The 26208-nt window shown below is 40.4% G+C and overlaps 1 protein-coding gene across 1 annotated transcript in view; it reads right to left on the bottom strand.

The window, feature by feature from the left end:
• LOC111865274 (allatotropin-like) overlaps positions 1-22242 on the bottom strand; it is a 143147-nt gene extending 120905 nt beyond the window's left edge. The window contains exon 1 of the mRNA XM_023853172.2: positions 22157-22242. The gene's annotated coding sequence lies outside the window, so the exon portion shown is untranslated. The remainder of the gene's footprint in view (positions 1-22156) is intronic.
• Between the last annotated feature and the right edge of the window lie 3966 nt (positions 22243-26208).

The raw sequence follows: 26208 nt of genomic DNA, 5'->3' as shown, positions 1-26208 counted from the left end.
CACCTTCCCTTTTGCCCGCCTTCCGTATTTTAATATTTAACACGGTAGTCAGTTTATACGCCGAGAATCGAGAATCGAGAATGGAAGACACCTCTTCAAAGAACTGGGCTTAGATCGGAGGAACATAATATTGTCACGTGAAGGGGAAGGGGGGTACTCGTGACGAAAATAACGGGTTCTACATCAGATTTATTTGCACTTCTGTTACAGCCTCTCTTAATTACAATCAATACATCTCTATCGCTGATTTACACACTTTTCAGTTAAACTTTGCATACTCACTAGGATTTTCAGTTTCAACTAATCGTCTCCTGGCAACGGTTCTCAACACAGGAACTATCACTTCAAATCACTATGAAGTCTTCTTACCATTTATTGTTCAATCACCCTGGAACCTCGGTAATCAACCACCACTACCATCTGAATTCGCTTCTCTTATAACCACTTTGCACAGACCCAACGGAAAACACAATCTGTATTGTTGATGAAGCTTGTTTACTTCGCCGTTGTTTAGCAGTGGACTCCCTATTGTCACGCGCTGAAGTTGGAGGTGTTTAGTGGGTCGTTGCCTAGTAATAGATGTCTGCTATTGTTGTCATGCGCTTAAGCGGGAAGGCGTTTACCAAGCTGTTGCCTAGCAATGGGTATCCACGTTATAATATTAAACTGAACTTAACGAAACAGAATAAGAAGATTCAGACTAAATTTGACTCATTGCAGAGAACAATGGCGTGTTGTGAGCATGGTAATGAGCTTTCGATTTCCATAAGACGCATTAGATTGTTTAAATGGCTGAGTCTGTTCCACGGGATTGATTAGCTTATGATATGCCACGCAGTACTTAAGTTAACTTAACTTACTAACTGGTAAGACACCGTGTTTTCGCTGAGTACGGTTAGGTTAATTCACAAGACTTGCATGTAGGAATTTGGTGGGCAAAATGATACCGGGCAGTTGTATTTTATCGCTTGTATTCTTCCCTTAAAGTAAGAATTTCCTATATTCTGTATTCTGAACTGACACCTATGCGCCAACCAGCTGATAATTATTACGGTCTCACTCAAATAAACTTTCAATAAGTGGAGCAAAGTTTGGACTCCTAAAATTAGGACCAAAGCAAAACTACTGAGTCTGAATTCTGGCAGTGACCATATTTCAGTAGATTACATGCCGTGTGAAAGTTCTGCGAAACTTCGTCTCAATTTCGCTTCCTGTTGCTTGGTAACGATAGATAGCGCTTATGTGTTTTCGAACAAGTTGTGTTTGTGTGTTGTGACAAACTGAATTCAATTGGAGAATCAGTTTTGTGTTTTAATAGGACAGGTGAATATGAAATGAACGTTGTTCGTGAAATTGTACGTGGCAACCATTACGAAGAGTTCTGCTTTCTGGGATATAACGTCATGTAGTCAGTTGAAAGTCAACGGACGTTTAGGGGATGAAGATGGATTCTGACCGCGGAAGTGGTCTGAAGCGATAACGTTTCTCAGTAGCATTCGGAAGGGTCCAGGTTTGAATCTCAGAAGGGCACAGACTATATTGAGGGCTTTTCTTGATTTTCCTCAGTCCTTGTAGCCTCAGCTAGACTTCGACCTCGTCCTTCGATACTATTTCCAATTCACTGTTCATTATAGCAAACCATCCTCCGCTGTGCTGAGTTACGGCACTGTCATTATGGAACTATAAACAAGAAGAAATTCTTAGAATAACTGATCGCCTCTTTCAGAATCAGAGCTGTTTTACGACTGTTTTTCTATGTTTGTGTACAGGTAGAGGCCTTGCGACGAGCTAATCACCCGCCCAAGGAGTCCTACCGAATGTGTAGAATCTAGAAAAACCGAAGTGAACGGAGAAGTTCATGGAGGTAGGCCTAGGCCCACTGGGGCTGTAGTGCCAAGAAGAAAAAAATTGTGACGGCGTTTAGAGAACGTTGATTTTTTTAATTGATGGAAGAAACGGAATTTCTTTCAGCCTGGGGGCGACAGTTACGCTGCGCCCTTCTTGCCCCCTTTTTGCTGACGAGAACTACGGAATGTTTGGTTTGAGGCTCTCACAGTCAAGGCTGTGAAGAATCATCTTAGATGTGAAGCCGTGAAGCCTGGCATAAGTTTACGTTTCGAATGAACGTACTGTCTTCAGGTACAAGAGTAAACCAGACAAGCACCTATCAAGAAGCAACAACATTTGCAGGTTACTTGGCTCTTTATTAGAACCTGAAGACAGTATGTCTCTCCGAAATGTCTGTAAACTACTACCGAATCACACGGCGTCACATCTCATGTTAGGGAATTCACTCATGCTCTAAAAATATTATAAAGCATCCATTGTCATTTTGCCTTGCGTAATTCAGGCAGAAATCCGTTACTGTTCTTACACATGTCAAACATAACATCATACAATTGTTCGCTCTAAATGAAAGGGACATCTGTCATTGCAGCCGAAAGGAAGGGAACGTTAATCCTGTTCAGAATCTGACGGAACACTGTGTTGTGCTTTCCCAAGCGACTTTCCCATTTTTGCTTCCCCTCTACAATAGATGGATTTTATATAACAATGGTGGGTTAGTGATCAATGTACAACCTCCACAGTTTCATCTTAATTGCAAGTGTTCATCTGTTTCGTCAGATTTATTTTGCATAAAGAGTGACTGAATCAGTTTTTCTTATGTGGCAGGACATTTCAAGACGTATTGTGGGTGGACAATATTAAAGTGGATCTTAGAGAGACAGGATGAGTATGGATTGGATTGATCTGGCTCAGTATAGGGACCAGTGGAGGGCTCTTGGGAACCCGGTAATGAACCTTCGAGCTCCATAAAATGCTGGGAAGTTCTTGAATGGCTGCAGAATTGGCGGCTTCTCAAGGAGGGCTCAGCTCCATTAGTGAGTGAGGGCAGGACATTTCTCCAATCAGCTTTACAGCATTAGGCAAGCTGTCTAAATCCTTCAGTTTATTCCCTCTTACGCTCTGAGTATCTAAAGAGCATATAGGATCATTGAGGTTTGAGGTTTTCACGGCGGTGGCTTTGAAGATTACTGGGACTTGAAGGCATGTATACTGGTAGATAATTACCAACATTTCGGGGGGACCTACAGCCTCTATCTTCATGTTAGTTTGAAGGAGAATGAAATGTTAGTTCCCATCAACCAGACTACGCTTCTTGACATCGCATACGTCACTAATCTTCGTTGTAATCCTGAAGATGGAGCCTGCAGTCCTCTGAAATTTTGGAAAGTATCTACCAGAATAAACGATGTCACATCCCATTAGATAATGATCTCAATAAGGTAACTAATGAATAATGATTGTAAGAGAAAGGAAGGAAGCTAATATGAAGTAACCTACTATCACAAAATTTGCCTGGAGATTTCGGAAAATTACGAAAAATTTCAGACTGAATAGCCGATTACTTTGTACCCCGTCGGATACAATCAGGTGAATACCCTCCCAATAACAACGTCCTTTCTCTATTGTGCTATAACACAAGCAATTCATTATTAGTTTAAATAGGGTAATTCTTTGTCGGTTTGTCATTTCGTGGTTTCCATGGAAAACAAATGCGAAATGAATCTTAGTACCGACAGGACCAGGATATGGCATAGATAAGCGGTAGATTTGTTGTCGATAATACATCATTACCCCTTGACGAAAGTTGGCACGTCCAATCCAGCGATTCTGAAGTGTGGTCAGACGCATCTTATAGGACTAATACATAGGTTTCTTCTTCTTCTTTTTTTCAAGATCTTTTTCCAATCTTGAGAAAGATTTTTCTGCTGTAAATTCAATGACTGCTACAATGTGTGTGATGAGGCTCACTGCTACACGGCTGCAACCCCTCACCTTCATTCCTTCAAAAACAGTTTCTTGCTTCAGGAAGAATCGCATTATGATACGAGTATTTCGCTCATGCGAACTTCTATGAAGAGCATACTCTGCTTGTCTTGTCGTCCGAACGCGAACTCGGTCATCCTAAATTTCTATCGAACAAAATCAAAGCCATGCGAAACAAAACGAAGAGGGAAAGAAGAGACGTGACGTCGCCCAGTCAGTTCGTCTTACGCGTTCGTCTTCTGTGCATTCTTCTACTGAATTTTAGAATTTTAATAATTTCTTCCTCTCTCTGTTGCATGATAGACTATCCAGTGATTATGCCGGTATCTGCTACGTTTCGGATGCGTACGTATTTGCTTCCCGCCATTCAAATTTGTGACTTATATTTTTGGTCATTTAGGGATTTAAGTCCAAATTATAACACTGCGCGTATGGGAAATGGCGATTATGAGTACGAAATTTCGCTTTACGAATTCTCTTCCGCAGCGCCACTCTTCGTAAGAGTGGGGATTGCTTGTAGCTCTACAATTTGACGGGCGGAAATTTGTGGCAGAACGCCCAGTGAGCATGTTCCCTTTAGTGGGCTGCTGTAAATTAAAGTAATTAGTTTTCCGCTCGCTTTGCTTTAAATTATAAATTTACAACGCTCTTTAGGCGATTTGTTTTGCATGTAATATGTTCAGTGTTTTAGGTTACGTGACCACAGAACATGTCTCTAAACTTTAAATGTGTCTACGAGGAAGTGTTATTTCGGAACCAATGTTCTAGAAAGTGGTTCCCTAACCTTTTTCCGGCCACCGCCCCCTTTGCTCCATAAACACATTCCCAGTGCCCCCTGACCTGCCCTATAAAAATTTTGTTCAGAGGAGCAGTTTGCACAACTCACTAAGGAAGATAATAGCAATAAAAGAAAATACCATTTTTAATAACTACTTCACTGTTAGTAAATTCTTATTGCGATGGATGGTCTTCATGAGGTGAAACCAGTTTCCCAGTGTCTGGTTTAAGACACTTCAGTCGTAAATAAGCGAGAAACGCACCCGGATAGGCCCAACCCCAGCGCCTCTTAGCGCCCCCCCCCCAGGTAATCCTACCGCCCTCCGGGGGCCGATACAGCCGATTTCGCGAACCACTCTTCTAGACTATTATTATTATTATTATGATTATTCTGTTTAGTTTCTGAAGGTTCTGGCAATGGTGTATAACAGTCAAGATCACTGGGATTTCGGACTTTGTCGATCGTTCGGTATTCTAAAAACTAGAAAACACAACGTTTCGGGTGAGGACTGAGGTTAGTTCTTTCTAAGGGATCCAGTAGAATAGGTGTCTATTCCTCACCTGAGGAACGAAACAGATCCACTTTCCGAAACGTTGTGTTTTCTATTTTCTAAAATACCGAACGATGGACCAAGTCCGAAAACCCAATAATGCTGAGTGTTATTCTGTTTAGGTTGTCTTTCCGGAACCTCTCAAGTCCATGGCGTGCGCACCGAGAGACGTCGCGAATTATAGTGTCCCTCGGGGGCTAGCTTGTGTAGGATGGAAACCGTGGCCAGAAGCGGAAAATGTGAAGTTTTCCTGATAAATTCTAAACGAGCGTGTTACTTACGTAGTTCTAATGTAATCATGTACTTAGTTTTCTCCTGCTTATGTCTGACTGACCATGACCAAGACACCAAAACCTAAGTTATAACATAAAGCATATCAGTTGTCAATAGTTGGCACTAGCTGTCTTAGTTGCTGAGATCCTCAACTTTAAGGGTGAGGGCACACCAAGGAAACTGGCAACCGCAACGCAACCGCAATTTCCGATAATTGTTATCAGCCTGAGTTGAACACAATTTACTGAGTGAAGCAGCGCAAATTGAGGAAACTGCATTGCCGCTTCCTCAATTTGCGCTGCTTCACTCAGTAAATTGTGTTCAAATGAGACTGATAGCAATTCTCGGAAATTGCGAGCGATTGCGTTGCGATTGCCAGTTTCCTTGGTGCGCCCTCGCCCTAAATGTAAAGCTAAAATTGTAGTTTTATATTGTGACATGTAAATCCATTGCCAAACAACGCCCGCATCACACATACGGCCAACAATACAGCAGCAATGTTTTCTTTGTGTCTGTATAGCTATCTCATGCGTTATGACGTCACACAGCAGTGCTTAGAAATCGCGTGATATGTGTTTTCTCTAGGTCCGCACAGAGGGCCAGTGGATTGGCTAGATAGCGATCAAGTGACATGTTTTCTGTAGGTCCGTGCCCTTGCCGCGTCTATATAAGTGAGCAGAATTCCTAAGCTGAGAGTAAGTAGCCGGAATATAGCGGTAAGTTGGAAGAGAGCGTACTAGAACTAGGAGTACAGAGGAATACAAGAAGTCAGCCTGTGAAGACTTCACGTGTGATTTGAAGACTATATGTGTGCTGTAGTGCAGTGATATCTGGAGTCTACAATTATAGTGCCTGTGTTAAAAAACCCGTTGCCAGGAAGCGAATAGGGAAAACTTTGCAGAGGAGTAGTCACTGTTCAGATCTTTTACATAATGACTAGTGTAAGCAGATATAGAAGGCTTTATTTATGTGTTATAATTATAGTAATTTTGAAAGTGTTATAATTATTCGATTTACGACTAGGGAATATCCAATAAATCGATTCACCGATCCAAACCTGCGTCTTAATCACTAATACATGTGACAATATATTTCTTGATTGGAGACGGAAAGATACAAATTCTGAACTAATTATTAGGAAGCTTTTCCCATTTCACTTTGCTACTAATTTTTAGTTGAATGCAATTTTTATTTGTTACCATCTATTCAAAATATTTTAACTTTGTCACATTTCTTCAAAAGATTTGTTTCCGGGGCTTCCTTCCCTTTTTCTTCTTCAGTGTTATAAATCAGGTCCTTTGCCCCTGTTTCAGTTCACATTTCGTTTCTGAAAGTATGAATTTTTTAGACATTTATTAGGACGGTTTGAATGGGTGGGACGGCCAGTTTACCTACACACAAAAATAAATGCTCGGAAGAAAATTCTGACATGGTGTGAGCCGCGAGTGGGGCTGTGAGCGTTCAAAGTTATAATCACATTGTTATCACATTGTTACCGTTTTTACCTGGATCATAGTGACAATACATTAAGTAATGTTTAGTGCTTTCTACGTTTATTTCTGGACTAATGCCTGTATCAACGTTTAACAGAGCTTCTCCTAGTGAATTGCCAACCTTAGCCTAGAACAGTAACCGAAATGTACCTTTCAATTGCATTTACTCCTGTTTTTCTTAGACCTCCCAAATGGTGTATTCTGAAGAGAAATTGCGAAGCAGTGGAGATAAAAGCAACTCCTTGTTTCAGACATTCTGAATAACGGATTCATCAGGCAAATGTATGCGTGTACAGGGAACGGTTACCCATTTGTTCTGTTGTTCAGCGGCAAGACATTCTACCCGTACATAAAAGTAGTGAATTTTCCCCTCTTCGGCGATCACGTGCACTTGTTAATGCAGCACGACATAAAAATCAAGGTGTGGACCTTGCAATCCGCCCCTACCCTCTGTTCAGTAGGTTATCTAATGGAACTTCCGTTGTCCGAATGATTTTGTCCTCTGGACGTGCTGACCACTGATTGTTTCGGTATACATACGTAATTACAATATGATGGCTCCAATTGTATTTGTTGTTCTCAATTCTATAATTTATATGGAACATATTTATTTAATTTGTAATTAGTGTGTTAAATGTATAGCACAACACATTTCTGAGAAATTTAATTTATGTAATTTTTTAGCTTTTTTTCTTTTTCTTTATATACGAGTCTATAGTGCATAGCTCGACGTTAATGTCGGGATGGCCATTGCTTCAGAAAATTGAATTTGTGTTTCTTTCCTGAGGATATTTGACAACATGGCGCTGAGGAGAATATTTCGACAGGAAGTGGAATGAAATAATAGGAGGCTGGAGAAAACTGCATAATGAGGAGCTTCATAATATGTAATCATCGTCAAATATAATTAGAATAATCAAACAAAAGAGAACGAGATGGACAGAGCATGCAGCACGCATGGGGGGAAGGTGAATATATATATACGTGCTTTCTTGGGAAAGCCAGAAGGAACGATACCACTAGAAGACATGGACGTAGGTGGGAGGATAATATTAAAGAGAATCTTAGAGAAATAGAATGGGGTCATATGGTCTGAATTAATATAAGGATAGGGATCAGTGGCGGACTCTTGTTTAACATGGCAATGAACCTTCGGGTTCCGTAAAATGTTGAGAAATTGTTGAGTAGCCGAGTGACTGGTTCCTTCTCAACGAAAACTAAGCTCGACACAGTTAGATAGTTACTGGCCGGTAGTGTCTGAAGCTTCTGTCTCTTAGTCAGGCCTACCAGAAACAAGCTCCACGGAGGCGCTATCAAGAAATATCTTTGTGCAAGCAAATTTGCATTACATGCTTCTTGGGACACTATCGTATGGTGTCAGGTGACTACCAAGAGGCCCTGTTGAGTACTTCATTCGATGTGTAGGATTGTGTTCGGCCTGAACAGAAGGGGATGCACAGTAGGTCTCTGATGGTCATGGCGCAAGGATCGGTTATGTCCCACCACTTACTAGGCCATGCATTCATCATATAGTAAGAACTTCACGTACAGTAAAAATGAATTAGCCGGTACATCGCAGCTGCATAGCACGAACTGTTTATTAAACAGCTGATATTTATTCAGATGTTAAGAAATTCCCTGAGGAAAATGAAGCAGAATATTGCAACCGCTTATTACAATTAGGTGCGTTATAATGAATATTTGATTAAGACTACTAAATCGTAAGCTGCATGTCATATAAGTTTGGATTAAGGAGATAGTCACGTTCGTACATTCAGAACGCTACTTGAAGATGGAGGCAGTATGTTTCTCCTAAATTTTGGTATCCACCTTCGAGATTAGACGATGCCACAATCCTGAAGACCACAATGAGATTATATCCAGAATACTATTATTTTAGTGCTTCCGAATTTTGCAAGCCCGGTTGCCTACGAGAAAAATTACCTCAAGGACGCTAGTGTTCGAGGACCAGTTCATTATACTAGTGCAGTAGTTCAATAACCAACCAACAGATTGCAACACCATGCAGTCGCGGGCGTACATCTGTGTAACGTGAAGGTAGTGATAAGAAATTAGTGACGTTACATTGTGTTAAAGTTAATAATTGTCGTTCGATGTAAGTATTGCATGGTCGGCATTAATATAATTATATTGCACTACTTTTTAAGCTGTTAAACTGATACAGAGTCTTTCTGTAAAGCTATTTTTGAGTACCTGTAAAATCATAACCCACAAATTTGCCGTGTTCTATCAGTCCTCTCGCTTCTGGATTACACGACTTCCTAGACGGTGGCAGTACTCTTCGCATCCAGGCAATGACACAAAACAAATTACAAAGAAACGCATTATGTGTTTATTTTGCAATTAGTAACTGCCCACTGTGGTAGCAGAATCAGAAATTTCGACACTGCTAATATAAAAGCCCGCTATTGGAGGTGACCAGCTGGTAGTTCCAGTTACGGCATATTTTCGCAGTGTATATGCACAAGATTATTCGAGTGTTATCCTCCTGTCTTATTCATATGGACATTCCAACTTGACGCTTGACAAAATCTTTCCTGCCAGAATTCACTATGCGTAATTCGTTTGTTCTGATTACAGCGGGAGTTGGATAGCGAACGGAATATAGGAATGTTAGACTTAACCATAACAAACATTTCGATAGTTTATGTATCTAATTAAATAAATAACCTTATTTTAATGTTGTTCCCAGATCAAAGTATGTATTGAAAATTGGCTTATCCGTCCTTCCCTTTTTTAGCTACTCGTACCAAAGCATCAAACGTTGACTTTGGCGAATTGGAAATCTGTAGAAAGTAGGACAGCTAAAGTGCCACAGTTGTTATGTTATCATTATATTTATGAGCTCCATAATTCCCCCCTTCCCCGAACAGCATAATAATATAGTCTTATGCCCGAAATATTGTATGGGACAATACTGGGAAAGTTGGTGTAGCGGTGATTGTATTCAGGAGCTACAGCACGTTCTTAAAATATCAGCCGTACTACCCCTTATCCAGACTGAAGTGGTTCGACGTTTTCTTCACTCACTCACCCTTCGAATAGGTCACTATTTCCAAAATTCTTATTGACCTTCCACTTCTGACACTCCTAAGCCCTACATCTTTGTTGGCGGTATAAATCGTGCCTTTGGAACAACGTCGAAATCTATCACGAAGAGGGTGGATTCCCTTATCTTGAGTAGCATACTTACTTACTTACTTGGCCGCGCCATAGCTCAAACGGTTAGTCACTGGCTTTCCACCGCGGCGGTCCGGGTTCGGTCCCGGGTCTGGTCAAGTGGGATTTGTGGTGGACAAAATGGCGCTGGGGCAGGTTTTCTCCGAGTGCTTCAGTTGACCCTGCCAATCGTCATTCCACCAATTGCTCCACAATCACCCTCACCTATCATCTGGAGCTGGTACACTAGGCCAGAAGTGGCCGCAGTACAAGGGACTTAGTCCCACCCCACTAGCAATAAAAAAAATACTTACTTACTTACTTACTTACTTACTCATGGAGCTGAGTCCTTCTGGAGGAGCTGCCAATTCTGCAGCTACTCAAGAATTTCCCAGCATTTTATGGAACCCGAAGGGTCATTGCCGTGTTCACAAGAGCCCTCCACTGGTCCTATCCTGAGCCAGATAAATCCTCTTGAGTAGCATAGTGAAGTAAAAATATTTGACTTCCAGCTGTTCGCTCAGAATCAGGGTGAAACGTATAATTCTTAAAGACAGATTTCCGTGTTATCCTCGGGCCTTCGGCGGACTCTTCTTGATTTGTAATATTTGAGGTTTTCACGGCGGTGACTATGAAGAATGCCGTCTCATCTTCAGGGTATAGGAAATCCGCGAGCGATGAACCAGCGTGAGCAGGTGTCTGTAGACTGACAGTCTACAGATCGCTTACCGATTTCTTATATTCTGAAGATGGAGGCGATACGTTCCTCCAAAACGTCGGTTAACAAAATATCTACACGGCGCCACATCCCAGAAGACGGCATCTTTCTCCTTCATTTGTTGCTCTGTGGGAAGGTTATAATACTCTTATTGTCTTAAAACGATGTAAATGTTATGCCCAATAAAGAAGAACGCATTTAAATGAAGAAGGTTAGCTTAATCAGCACAACTTCTAGGTTACAAGCTGAACGATCCAAGAATCGTGGTTTGATTCCTGGCGGCGATAGAGATTGTTTTCTGCCACCCCGTCCAAAGCAGCTGTGCAACCAGCCGAGCTTTCTGTACAATTTCGTGTTGTGAGGTCTTTCCCTGAGGGCAAAGAGGCCGGGACATGAAGTTAACACTCGCCTCCATTCTGAGGCAAGGTGGAACTCTGCCACCACTCATCCATACGTCTTCAATGCTTGGTGCCCGATTGACCATAACAACTTTACTTTAACTTGGTTAAATTGAAAATGCGACTCTCTGGTAACGTGTGTTCTTCTTGGAGGTCTAAAATCTGACTTTGATATCCTTAGATTAATCGTTACTATTGAATTTGGTTTTTCTTTTCCCTCCACCTGAAGGTTCCATTATTAATGAAGTCCTATTTGCAGCTCAGCTCTTACATTCTGCTTCCGATGGTTAGCTACTGTCTTTATCCAGAAAAAATATAACGTTAATCTGAACTAGTGGGCTGGCGCATGCCAAAATGTTGGCCCCAAAGACGAATTCCTCCGAAACCCCCTCAGTTGAAAGAGCTAAGTTTTCTCAAAATTTCATCACAATAACATACCTACCTACCACTCGGCGCTACAGCCCTGGGTGAGCCTTAGTCTCCTCTACAACCAGTCTCCACTAATCTCTGTTCCTCATCTTCTCTATCCATCCTTTCACCTTCATCTTCTTCGGGACGTTCTCAACATCGTCTGGCCATCTCATCCTGGGTCTTCCTTTTCTTATTTTGGAATATAGCCTTCCTTTTAACATTCTCTTTGGCATTGCATTATCTTCCGTTCTTTCGACATGTCCCAAGCATCTTGTTCTCTGTGACTTGATAAATCTTATAATATCTTCTCCTTTCAGTAATGTGTTTATCTCTTCATTGTATCTTATCCTCCATATATTATTTTCCATCACTGGCCCCTATATTTTGCGTATTGTTTTTCTCTCGAACGTTCTCAGTGCACTTTCTTTTGTTACTGTTAGAGTCCATGTAACATAGATTTCCAACACTCCAACGAAATCTTCAATATTTATGGGAGATAATTCTTAAAATAATTTTATTAGCAGCGTTGCCTAAGATGTTCTGATTACTGCCAAGTAATCGTCGCGACATGAACAGAACATTGACAGGAATTAATTAAAATTATATTGTTTACCAAAAAGTTAAAACGAAATATTTCAAAATCGTGCCGTTCAGTGCGTCTCTCGGTTTCCCTGTGCTATAGCCCCAGCCCCATACAGCAATCACTGGTTCCAAAACAACCACTGTTAAGGACAAAAAAGGAAGAACACAAAGAGACCAATATCGGACAATGTACCCAAATGGCGGAGCTTTTGACGTGTATTTTGTATTGCTCGTATATCTGCAATTTCTTAAAAGCTTCTGTTTTCAAATAACAGGTCAGAATCAACAAAACAGTGTTGGCAGTGCACGTGTTAACTGTACAGAATGTCAAACAAAGCCAGGAGACTCATCAGAGGGAGTCACAGTAACACACTGCTGCCACAGGTTCCCCAGTGTTCAGATCTGAACCTACAGTTCAGTGTTTGTGAAGACTTGCTGTATTATGAAGTACTACACCCAAATGTGGTACAAGTGGATCTGTGGGAAATTCATAAAGGAATTAGCCGGAAAGCCTAAAGTGCAGAGACAACTTGGGAGACGTACGCCTAGACGGGAATATAATATTAAAGTGAACCTTAGAAATACTCGTACATTTTCGGGGTGAGGGGGTTGTATATTGAAGTCAACCGTGTGAGATTTGAGGTTCTTGCAGTTCTCGTGGGAATTTTGTGATTGTTTTACTTTGATGAGTTTTCTTGATTCATGTTCTTCGGTTCATTTTGTCTCGCATGTATTTCATATAAATATTTAGGCATTCGCAAATTGTTGATCAATAAAAGTTTAATGATTCTGATACCAAGAATGGTAATACGCGTTTTATATTAAGAGCTTGCAGTGTAGCGGCTCATATTTCAGTTAATCTTCTTGTTGAAGAATGCCGTTTTCTGGGATGTGGCGCAGTGTAGATATTGTATAAACCGACGTTTCGAAGGAACGTATCGCCTCAATCTTCAGGGTATTCAAATCCGCGAGCTAGAAACCAGCGTAAGCAAGTTCTGAACACCCTGAAGATGGAGACAATACCTTCCTCCGAAACGTCAGTTTACACAACATTGACACTGCGCCACATCCCAGAAGACGGCATTCTCCATAGTCACCGCCGTGAAAACCTCAAAGCTTACGTAATCTTCTAGTTGATTTTATACTGTTAAATGGATCACGATGTTGATTTAGAAAGGCGGTGTTAACCCTTCGTTGCTCTTCAGAGCTGCGTCTTCTTATAGGCAAAGCGGCTTATATTGTTCTGCTACATGTTCTTGTTCCTTAGGTTAAGTCTATGAATCTCTGTTAACGTTTTTATATTACTTCCCTTCATATTTATATATTTTAACGAATTATGTTATAATTTATTTTAACAGTATAATATCAAATACTAATTCGAAATGTAATTAATTGCCTTTATCTATCTCTTTATTGGTATTTCTGTTTGTTTTTAGAAATAATATCGTTTTTCTCCCCGAGGTTTTATTTTATTGTGAGTGATGTGATTTACTTTGTTTGATGAAATATTGTTACTAGTTCGATTAGTCTGTTTTTCGTTACAATGAAAGTCGCTGATGTTCATAGATTTCGTTTTTTTGTTCGTCATTCTTTGTTTTATGCAATGACGACACAATATATAGGGCGATATGAATATGAATCATTCTCTTTCGTTATTTTTAATATTCGTGATGTTAATAAAATGTTTGATTGTTATGCTTAATATATATACAAAATTTAGTTGCATTGGAATGATTTAGGATTGATCTGGGAACAAATTCTGCTATGTTAGCGGTTTTTCTTATATAATCATGTGGTTCATGGTACTGTATCAGTGTCTCTTGCTTGAATAACAAAGTCGGCTAACTAAAATTATATTTGTTATTTGAATTTTCTTGAAGCGTCTACTGAGATGAAATTGATTTCTTTCCATGTAGACTTGACTGCCAAAACTAGGATTACTCAAGACCGTTTGTTGATTTACTTTAGAGACGTATTCACTGATTCGCTTAATTTTAATTTGTTATTGGTCTAGTGGTCAGAGTTAATGGCTACAGATCCAGAGTTCCAGGTTCGATTCCCGCCGCTACCAGATTTTCTGAGAAGTAGTGGGTCTGGAACGGGATCCACTCAGTCTCGTGATGATAATTGAGGAGCTATTTCGAGGAAATAGTGGCTCCGTTCTAGAAAACCGAGATTAACGGCCTTGGGGATTCGTTGCGCTGACCACGCCACACCCTCTGTCCGCTAAAGATGGCACTAACTTCGCCGACAAGCGGCGGTCGCTCGGTCGGTATAGTTCGCTTTAGGACTACAGGCCACGGAGTTTGTTCTCTTTTTTTTATATTTATTTGGGTTCTTATTCTGTATCCTCCGGGTTGTGACATCGTCAAATTCTGTAGAAGTTTAGCGATGTTTCGGATACACGTACAGTCTCCATCCATAGGGTCGAAAAGTGAACCAAGCTTCCTCTGTTTATTCTCAAACCCTGAAATGAAGACGTAAGTTCCTCGAAACGACACTAAACTTCTACGAGGCTACGGTGTTTGACGTTCCAGAAGATCGTACTCTGGATTGAAATGAATTGAAACAGGCTCCCTCTACTTCCGTCCACATTTTCCCAATTCCGTCAGCCAGCTTCTATGAGCACGACGAAGCCCTTAGGTTCTACAGAAGCCGTAAGGAATCGTTAAGTTTCTCCAACTTGACTTCGCAGTTGTATTTAGTTACAGTGGTACATGCTCCAGTCGAGCGTATGATGTCAAAGTATTAAGTGAGAAGTTTTTAATATCCAACCGTGATGTAGTATCTCGTAATATTTCACATCTTTCAGCAAGTAAACAACCCTCCCAACCACTGTCTCTCATTTTTCACCTAAATTAAAAGCGATTATTCCTACAGTAATATGAACAAGTTCTTTCCCGTGATTCAAAATGAAGTATCCGTAAGGGTGCAGTTAGGCAGCCCCATAGCTCAAGCGGTTAGTCGCTGGCTTCCCACCGCGGCGGCCCGGGGTCGATCCCGGGTCTGGTCAAGTGGGATTTGTGTTGGACAAAGTGGCCCTGGGGCAGGTTTTCTTCGAGTATTTCGGTTTCCACTGCCAATCTTCATTCCACCCAATTTTCCATCATCATAATCACCCGGGGAAGGCTACAAAAGGCCAATCAGTGGCCGCCGTGCCGAGTGGACCCAGTTGGACTCCACCCCCCCCCCACCCCCTCACTAAGCGAAATAAAAAGGTGCTGTTATTCTATACTTTTCGAGACACGGTGGTTTATTGGCGATGTCATTACGTCTTAATCAGTTGTAGTCCCTTTATTTATCCATCCGCCCGTCACTTAACACTGAAGTGTATGCACGAAATACGTTATTGTACTACAGGATACTGTTCATCGATTGGTTCGCTCTTTACGTTCCTACTTGTCAGATGAGATTTGGTTATATTTAATCTGGCAGAACTGAAGTGAAGTTTTAGATAAATAATATACATAAGGGTAACAGACACGGCCATATAAGTGGTTTTGATCATAGCAGTACTATGTTTAAAACATACCTGACGCTGCGTCGTACCGAGATAGCGAGGCAGATCCTTGCGTCTTCATTATAAATTTACTGGATTCTATTTTCAACTTACGACGTAGAAGAATACCGAATCCTTCCGGACCATCAGTTCGGATTTCGACAGCAACACTGTCGTCGAACAAGTATACAGAATTACAGAGGAACTTTAGAAATAAAAAGCAGTACTAATCTTTGGTGTTCCTAGCACAAACGTTTAATAAAGTATGGCACCCAGGCCTCCTGTTCAAAATTAAAAAACTCTTCCCCATGCAGACTACAGAACGTTAGGATCATGTATATAACGGAGAGACTCTTTCAAATAAAATTCAAAGACGAAATCACGACCTTCAGGAAAATTGAAGCAGGCGTACTTCAAGGTAGTATCTTAGGACACGTCCGAAGACATCAGACTAAAAACTGCTAACTTTTCCGATGATATATAAATATTAGTCACACATGAAGAACCAGCAGTAGCCTCAGTGAAATTCCAAGCCACCATCAATAAGATCGAAGATTGAGCGAAGCAACGGAGAATTAAAGTAAATAAAAGCAAATCCACGCATATTACATTCACCCTACGCAACCAAACCTGTCCGACTGTGCAAATAGACAATGTTGATCTACCCAAGAAAAATAAAGTGAAATACCTGGGCATGCATCTCAGTGGAAGACTGACATAGGCAAAGCACATCAAAACCAAAAGAAACCAGCTCAACCTAAAAGCGAAACAAATGCACTGGCTACTCGGAAGGTCAACACTATAAATAGAAAGGAAACTTCTCCTATACAAAGTAGTACTGAAACCTGTATGGGCCTAGGGAATTCAGCTATGGGGGACAGCCTCCAATTCCAACTTCGAAATCCTCCAGCACTTCCTATCCAAGACTCTCAAATCTGTTGGTACGTAAATAACCACAAGATCCATTAAGACATAAAAATGACCACAGTGCTCACTGAAATAAAAAAAAAATTGAAGTGCTTAGTACCGAAGCAAATTAGAAAACCACACTAATGCAATAATAGAGAAGCTACTAGACAGTGCAACTACGCGTATGTTGAAAAGACTCTATACATTTACAAGTATTACAGACACGACATACGAAGATATCGCTGAGGACACGGGGCTCTTCTTACTGAACATTGTGTATTCAAGGTATGCCGTACCCTCACAGTTCACAGATGTCTTACACAGAGAGTACCAACCGCAAGGTAATATCCCGTCTTCGAGAATCGTCATTTACCTTTAACCAGGAACACACGAAATCGTAATGCGAAGATCTTGCTGCACATTGTCCATTGCCTGGGGTATTTTTTTCTACAGACGTTTCGGGGACTGAATCCATCTCCGGGGCATAGGATCCTTCTGCAGCGGACCATTAGGAACAGTTCAGTGAGTGACAATATGTCGGCTGACGTTCTCAGTTGATTAGGATCCTTTCTACCCATACGCCCAACGTAACCAAGAAACTGAACCGTGTCCAACAAAATATCCTTGTAATGAACAGAACCCGTGGAGAATCCCATTGCGTCGTAGTGCGTACGAACATGGATTGTGCCCAGAAGTTTAACATTTTGTGTTGTCCCTGCGTTTCTCATTATTTCGTACCACCCTTCGCCTTAGATCTACTGATTTGGGGGTTGGAAACAGTGGTTTGGTAATGTTTCATTTGACTGAGTAATACCAGCAGTAGGCCGCGCCATAGCTCAAGCGGTTAGTCGCTGGCTTCCCACCGCGGCGGCCCGGGTTCGATCCCGGGTCTGGTCAAGTGTGATTTGTGGTGGATAAAGTGGCGCTGGGGCAGGTTTTCTCCGAGTACTTTGGTTTTCCCTGCCAATCTTCATTCCACCAATTGCTCCACAATCACCCTTACCTATCATCTGGGGCTGGTACAATAGGCCAGAAGTGTCCGCAGTACAAGGGACTTAGTCCCACCCCTCTAGCAATAAAAAAATACCAGCAGTAAATTTCTAGTCCTTAGTGAGGAATATTTCACACGACACTGTGCATGATTATATTTTGTGGCTTAATTTGCAAGCTAAGATTCGTAAAATATTAACTGAGTATTGTATCGACTTGATTGTTCAATCGGGCCCTATTACCCAGACAAACTGAGTATTCACTCGCTCATAGAGCTGAGCCCTTCTTGAGAAGCCGCCAATTCTGCAGTTACTCAGAAATTTCCCAACATTTTATGGAACCTGAAGGTTCATTAAAGTGTCCACAAGAGACCTCCAATGGTCGCTATCCTCAGCCAGATCAGTTCAGTCCATACCATCCAATCCTATCTCTCTAAGATTCATTTTGATATTGTCCACCCTCCTGCATCTTGGCATTCCCAGTGGTCTGTTTCCTTCTGGCTTTTCCACCAATATCCTATATGCATTCCTCTTCTCCCCTATTTGTGCTACATGCCCTGCCCACCTCATCCTCCTTGACTTGATCATTCTAATTATACTTGGAGAATAGTACAAGTTATGAAACTCCTCATTATGAAGCTTTCTCCAGCCTCCTGTCACTTCATCCCTCTTCGGTCCAAATATTCCCCTCAACACCCTGTTCTTAAACACCCTCAGTCTGTGTTCCTCCCTTAATGTCAGAGACCAAGTTTCACACCCATTCAGAACCACAGGAAAAATCATAGTTTTATATATTTAAAATAATTTAAATCTTCAGAATTTGATATATGACTTGAATATTGTGTGCGTACAATGAGACACAGTTTAAGATTATCCACGCATATATGTTATGTAACATTGGTTGCAGTTAAGGACAGGACCAGAAGATGGCAGTGAAAGGGCCTCTGCTTTAGTCATTCTGCAGTCTCAGTCCTAGTCTAAACGTTACGTACCGTGCATATTCAGTGGAGTCCTGCTCTCGTAATCTGACAGTAAATTACCAGTTCTTCACCAATACTGAACTAATTTATTAACAAGTATCCAGACATTCCCTGGCATCTCAGTAACACATGCGCTGTTTTCTCGTGCACCAGCAAAAACTAAGCTCCTTTCCTTAGTCAGGATGATAGGAAAGATTGGCAAACTCCTGTATTATCTAGTCGTAAAATGTACGTATCCAGCCGGGTTGTTGTCGTAAAACTCTTGCCCATTGCCCTAGAGCTAGTCTAGATGAACTCAAATCTTTCATATTCTTGCAAAAAATTGTTAAACGTGTTGAAGAGTTTAAAAAAAATTGAAACTGAATTGCCAGCATCAACATCACCTGTAAATAGCGTGAAAGTTTGAAAGGTGGATGGAGGTTTTTCTTTACACCTATCTCTGCTCACAATCCAATGTTTGCAATAAGGTACTTCGTAACAGTATTGTTCCCTACCCACCCAAAAATTACATTTCGAAAGGCTGCCATAATAAGAAGAATATATTAGATATGAAAACATGGAAATATATTTTCAGACTTTCCAATTCTCGACGAATACCCCCTTAATGAATATTCAATAAACATATAATCAGTAGTCTCTTAACTTTATTTTATAAACTGAAATAAATCATTATTATTCCGTAACACGTAACAAAATACGTCTCTAACACAACGAAATATTGTTTTTTTAGTAATTAAAAAGTATCTTTGTATTTACGAGAACTACATAGCTTCTAGTGTATGTGAGTGACAGAACGACTTATCTTGGAGTTTTAATAACAGTGTTATGAATAAAATGCTGTTTTCCAACTCCTGATTTGCTGAACTCGCTATGAAAATAAGTTCACAAAAATATTACCCTTAATTTACCCAGATAAAAATTATATTAGACAACAAGAAGTTATTTGCCCTCATTTTACAGACGTACAACTTTGAATACAAACAATATTATTTATGTTACGTGTTTGGTTTCCGTTGCGTAGCACATTAACACTTGCTATAGTTTCCTGTTACTCATTGTATGCGCGGTTTTACTTTACGGCGCTGTGTGTAACAAAACAAAGTTGAAGAACACGCATGGCTCTCTCTCTCTTATGTAAAACATTGCCCACTAAAAGACTTTGTAATATCTGTTACAGTGCAGCTGAAAAGTTTCATTTATGTGATCGGATATATACATCTGGGTTACATATTAATACTTGAACAAATATGCTTATATTATCATGACCACTGATCAAAGTAAACTTTACATACTGGAATGTGTGTGATAATTCTGTCAATATGTGTTGTGCACACAGGCTAGCAAATCATACACATCAGGAGTATATATGTTTGTACAATACTTCATGCTTGAACCTGAGCGTGTGTTGTTATCTGAATGCTCTTCCTTTCAGAATATTTAACGATGTCGCCGAGAGAGAGAGAGAGAGTACATTGTAAATTGGACAATATACTGTATTAACCACAGATGTCATCAGTATTTTAGTTAATGACAGTAGCTTTATCATTTAAGATGTAGTGAACATTTTAGATCATTATTTGTTTACTTAATCATCATCGTCTTAATTGTATCTAGTTTAATGAATAACGCACGCAGTCACAGGAGCAAGACATAACAAAGAACACAATATACACATGAATGTAGGAAGAGTGCTCCCACAGAGGTGGTTTGGCGTGATTCGCGTATTGAGATACGACGTAAGGATGACGAATCCTGAAAAGTTTTAATATTTAAAATCTATTATTATATATGACGAATATATATTTTAGTCATTTTAGTATGAAGATATCAGGGCATGCAATGCAGTAGTTAGACGTGCGTAGAGAAAACGCACCTGAAGATGGCACATTAATGTACTTCTTTTGGCTTATTTTGGACTTTTTTATATACCGGACGATGGGTGAAGTCCAAAATAAGCCAAAAGAAGTACAGTATACACCATCGTCAGAATCCTTTCAAGTCTATATGGCACATTAATGCTGAAGCATGTAGTGCAAAAGAGAAGAGTAAGGTGAAAAAAGTTTATGCACTGTAAGACGGTTAGCGTAAATCATGGACATGAGTCAGTGTAACAGGACGCTAAAATATAACATTATTAATGAATTCACTAGTAAAAATGCTTATGAATATATAAGTAACAATTGAACCCGTATTTCTGAGTATCTCTTTATTTCTATGCCGTGATCAGGAACGAGAAAGCTTTTCCAAACGATGCGTTTAGTGCCAAGAAAAGGCAGACGTAAATGTTGAAATGTACGGAATGAACAGAATAAATATGAAATCAGTTAAATAAAAGTACACGGCAGGGAAGACGAAGTATATGATACAGTAATTAGATAAACTAATAAATATATGAATATACAGGTAGGATGGCAAAGCAAGAGATATGAATGCTGCTAAGTTAGATCGTCTTTTCAAATCCAGCGCCTTCTTAAATCAAAGAGGAGCCAACAAATTCCTTTGCAGGCCCTAGCGAAAGCATAATGGAGACAGCAGCTGTAACTGCAAAGTGGCGGACGCTTACCTGCTCCCTGTATTTTATATAAATACAATCCCAGTCGCGAACTTCTCCATGTCGAAATTACATTTAAATTTAAATACATCAAGATAATGACTTAACTATTTCGAAACATTTAAAGGGAAAATGTAAGCATTAGTTTTGCGTGCAATATTATTTGTACCAAATTTGTACGCATTTTCCTAGTCAACTGTGAGCTCTACAGTTATGAAATTTGGCACACATGTAGTTGCGGCTACTCTGTATCTGCCAACATTTCTAATTATAATTTCGTAATATGCATAGTTTTATTTTATTTTTCTAAAGACAAAATGTAAATACCTGGTGAACGCTCGCCCGATAACAGATTGCCCCACGTTAACTAATCATGTATCAACAATTGTCTCGGTACATAATATTTTACCTAAAACCGATTTTTTTAATAACAACGGATTATTTTATGTTTCAGTGCTATTCATCTTGCACATGTAAATTTAAAGGTTCAGGGAAATGATAATGTGCTGCCTGCTCAGGACTGTCGCACAACACAGGATGCGGTGATAGATGAGTATGGAGCAATGGTGGAATGGCGAGTAGCAGAGAAATATCTGCTGCAATGACATTTCTTCCGCCACCTGTCTCACATGAAGCCACTCGGGTTTGAACTCGGAGTTCCTCAGCCCTTAACCGTCTGAGTTATGGCACGACCAAATTCAATGTGTGGAGAAATTGCACACTCTCCCATAATTAATTATAATATCCCGGTTCACTCATCGCTGATATTTAATACAGATACAATTTTCCTGTTTCAAAAATCACAAATTTATTTCGTATAAACAGTTCTTGTTAATAAACATAGTTAAAATATTTTTAGTGTTTTTGGAGAAAACTTTATGGATTAGTAAAAACTTCCAATATATATATATAAACTTTTAAATTTGTCATGGCGGTCCTTGAATTTCATTCGTCACACTAAATCTGCATATAATGAAAGAGCTAAGAAGTGCAACAGGGTTGCTCGGTACTCACCACAGATGGCAGGGCGGCAGTGTCCGAGGTCGTTATGAGTTGCGAAGTGAACTCCAAGCTCAGCTTGCTTCAGGTTTTGTTCTTGAGCCCCATGTTATGTGCGTCGCGTGGTCTCTCCCTCTCGCTTGCTCCACCTCGACGCCTCTCACCCACGATTCAACCCTTTCCATCCCTCCAACCTCCCTCTCTGCCTACCTCTCACGTCGTCCTCCTATGTTTGTTCTTCTGTTTCATTTATGTTCGTGTTCACATTGTCCTGGTTTCGCATTCTCGTGTTGGTTTCCTATTTTGTTTTGCAGTGTCCCGCCATATCCAGGATCCTCCCCGCTGAAATGGCATTAATTTTATTCAAACTACTGATGAAGAATTATTACACATTAGGAGCTGCATAATTTTTACTGTCAGCCACAATTTTGGTTTTGTATGCTTGAATATTTTGAGTTAAAATTTTTCCTTGTGAGATTCTGTGTTCTGATGGCAGTATTTATAAAGAAAATATTCTTCTGAGAAATGAGACAGTGTACTCTGATAGAGGTTTACCATCGTTTCGGAGAAACATACTGCCAACTTCTTTAAGGCCGAAAAGTAAGCCATGTAAACACACAAGTAAATCGTAAGAGTTAAGGACGTAGTACGTTGCTCCGAAACGTCGACAGATTTTTACTATATTATATGACGAAACATCGCAGATGACAGTACCCACCTTTAAACTGTTCATAATTTCAAGCGATATAGCTTCAAAAGTAGGTTGATGAGGATTTTAGAAGACTTTGACTATCACGCCTTATTCCATTGTGGTGCAATGTTAAATATGTTTATTGTTACGGTTGTTTGTATTTGTATTCATTTCATTGCTTGCTCTTTATGATAATTTAGAGAGAGATGTAAAAATCGTTGTCATCCACTTACAAAGATATTGAAATATTTTAAACAGGAATTTCTGAGACGTGCTGTGTCAAGATTAAAATGTGTCCGTCTGTAAGTCTGGAGAAATTCTAAATTATGAATTACTAAGACATTTATATATATCCTGTTTTAACGGAAAGAACGGCCATACATACGTTTGTATATATTTACACCTCCTGTTCAAGATAAATCATTCAGAAAGACTATGACGAAACTTTGTGAATGGGACAAACCTGTCTCTTTCACGCAACCTTCCTCGTTATTCTGAACAACCAGTTCAAAATAATATCCCAGCGTCCAAAGAAATGTTTGTCCGTCAATGACATTGACTAACGTAACGTCCGTTAAAATCTGAACTGGAATTTACTGTTGTCATGGTCACGCTATATTTATTTAACTAAGTTCTACGCTTAGACCTTAGTTTTTAAGGGTCATTTTAAGGCAAGATTGTACTGTGTATGTATTTGAAATGTGCTGATGATGCAGCTAAATTTCATTAGGATACTAAACGTGATGGGAGCCTAGTTAGCTCAGTCTTTATAGCGACTGTCTATGCGCTGGATGGCCGAAGGGTCGGAGTTCGAGTTCCTCTAGATGCAATATTTTTGTCCTCTCCATGTGTTCTAGACCGGTTCTGGGGCCCACCTAACCTCCTATCCAATGGGTACGGGTAGGTTCTTTCCTTGGGGGTAAAGTCGCCCTGGCCATGAAGCTGACCGCTCACTTCCAACTAGTGTCTAGGTTGAGAATACGTGGATCTATACAGCCATTCCACCATGTCATCATGGTGTGATGCTTAATCAGTTAAGCACCGGGCGACGATACCTTATACTGAACGCGATAGAAAACAGTATGTACTAAACGGTGCTGCCATCCAGAGGTATGAACGGTGTAATACTGGCTCATACACTTTTCAAGCTATCATTTATTTCTGCCATCTTGCTATACTTCTCGTAACTACTACTGACGGTGACTGGTAATAGGTATAGGTACAGTAGAACAAGCTCATATTGTGGTTCTTGTTATTTATTAATTCTGGCCTTTTGAAACTCTGTATCTACTACGGTCACCACCTCTGTGGTCCAGTGGTCAGAATTCCTGGCCACGGATTCAGAGGTCCCGGGTTCGATTCCCGGCGCTATCAGATTTTCTAAGAAGTAGTGGGTCTGGAACGGGGTTCACTCAGCCTTGTGAGGATAACTGAGGAGATGTTTCAAGGAAATAGCGGCTCCGGTCTAGAAAACCGAGATTAACGGCCGTGGGGATCCGTTGCGCTGACAGCGTGACACCCTCTATCTGCAAAAGTTGGCACTAACTTCGCCGACAAGCGGCGGTCGCTCGGTCGGTATAGTTCGCTTGAGGACTACAGGCCACGGAATTTGTTGTTTTCTTTTATCTGTTGCGGACACGATATAATGTAATGAAACTTAGGGGAGTCTGTTGTGACTGACTCTTATCTGAAGAGCGAAGGACGGAGGAGGGAACTGGCATGCCTGTCTTAAATGTAGTAGAGCTATTTTCCAGGAGAAACTACAGACCACGTAAATTCTTCCCCCTGGAAATGCTTTTCCTGGCTAAGATTCGAAACGTGTACCCCCTGAATGAATAAGATACTGTAGTAACCTGTTAAATCACAGTTAAAATGATCTGAACACGTAGAATGCACCGGGGTAGCTACAAATACATTCTCAACATTTGTTGTGAAACTTCAAGAAGGAATATTATCTGGGAGACAGTTAAGGCTGTAACGTGCTGTCATTGTTTTGCAGGAAATATGTTGCGGGACACAAAATGGATTGAACTGACTTAAATCGAAGCCAATTTGGATTCTGTTTGATGGTGCTAAATGTTTTGGTGAGTTGAGAAATGTATTCTTAATTTAGAGATGTAACTTAACGACTTTCTTGAGGTTTCAGGGTGGTTTAATGATCGAATTCAGTATTGATAAAATACAGCAAGGTTTGTGACTGATTTTTAACCATCATCAGCATGTCTGATTTGGGAAAATTATAATTTTGCCTGTAGTTTTGTATGGGTGCGAATCTTGGTCCATGATATTCAGGGAAGGGTATAAATTGAGGGTATGTGAGAACAGGTGAGAACAGGTAATTTATGTTGCGGCCTGCGGGTATATTCCAACCTGCAATACCGTCCCTCACTGGTCTAAATTAAAAAGACAGGCAGCGTGTGCACCGTGTCAGTCAAATAGACTCGCAATAGAAGTGAATGCAGCGTTATAATCTGTCCTCAGTCGTACAAGTAAATGACAATGTTAGGCGGTCCCACAAGTTTCTTTCAAGAGCTGCATTACATGTTAGACTCAGCTTTGGTGGATCGGATAATGAGCTAGCTGCCTCAGTGACACCTGTTCCTGGTCGTACATTTGTGGGTGTGATGTGATAGTCACAATGAGGAAAGTCGCTCTCATGACGTTCATAACTCTGTCTCAGGAAACGTTCCTAAAACGGATGTTCAAATGAAATCCATTCACGGCGCTGCTAGCGAATACAAGTCTCAGATTATCACATGACTACGCATGACGCTTTTCCCGCAAACAAGGCACAGAGCAAGCTGGTGCATCAGTTATGCTCCATATGCGTATTCGGGAAGTGATCTGTTCGAATCTCGGCAGGAACACTAGCTATTCCGACTGAGTATTTTCATTGTTTTCTTCAGTACTTCCAGCATAGTTTCTGAGTTGTGCCGCGACTAAGCCACTAATGCTTCCTTTCACATGCCTTCCAGTTCACTGTACATCCTCGCGTTCGATGAAGTAGTCCTATGTTACAGATGCTGGTATTTGACGTTACAGAATCTAGCAACATTAGATACACACAACTAAGCGAGCGGCACACCCAATGGAACACAAAAACAGCCGCAATATGTAAGATAGGAAGAAAATAATCCTATAGAATCATCCTACAACATCAGAATTGAAAGAAGTTAATAATAATAACATTAAGGACATGCCTTAATGAATACTACTGGACCAAGTGTACAGTGCAGTACACTCCTTTAAAAGATTAGTTACGGCTGAAACATGTATAAGCACCATTGTACATATATTTTAATAATTCTAATGACATTTTAAACATTTAACGAACGTTTATGTGACTTTTGAGATCACCTTACTATCTCTGTGTGTC

This window comes from Cryptotermes secundus, unplaced genomic scaffold, assembly GCF_002891405.2.
Source record: "Cryptotermes secundus unplaced genomic scaffold, Csec_1.0 scaffold2107, whole genome shotgun sequence".
Lineage (NCBI taxonomy): Eukaryota > Metazoa > Arthropoda > Insecta > Blattodea > Kalotermitidae > Cryptotermes > Cryptotermes secundus.
This window is presented reverse-complemented; position numbering and strand designations above follow the sequence as displayed.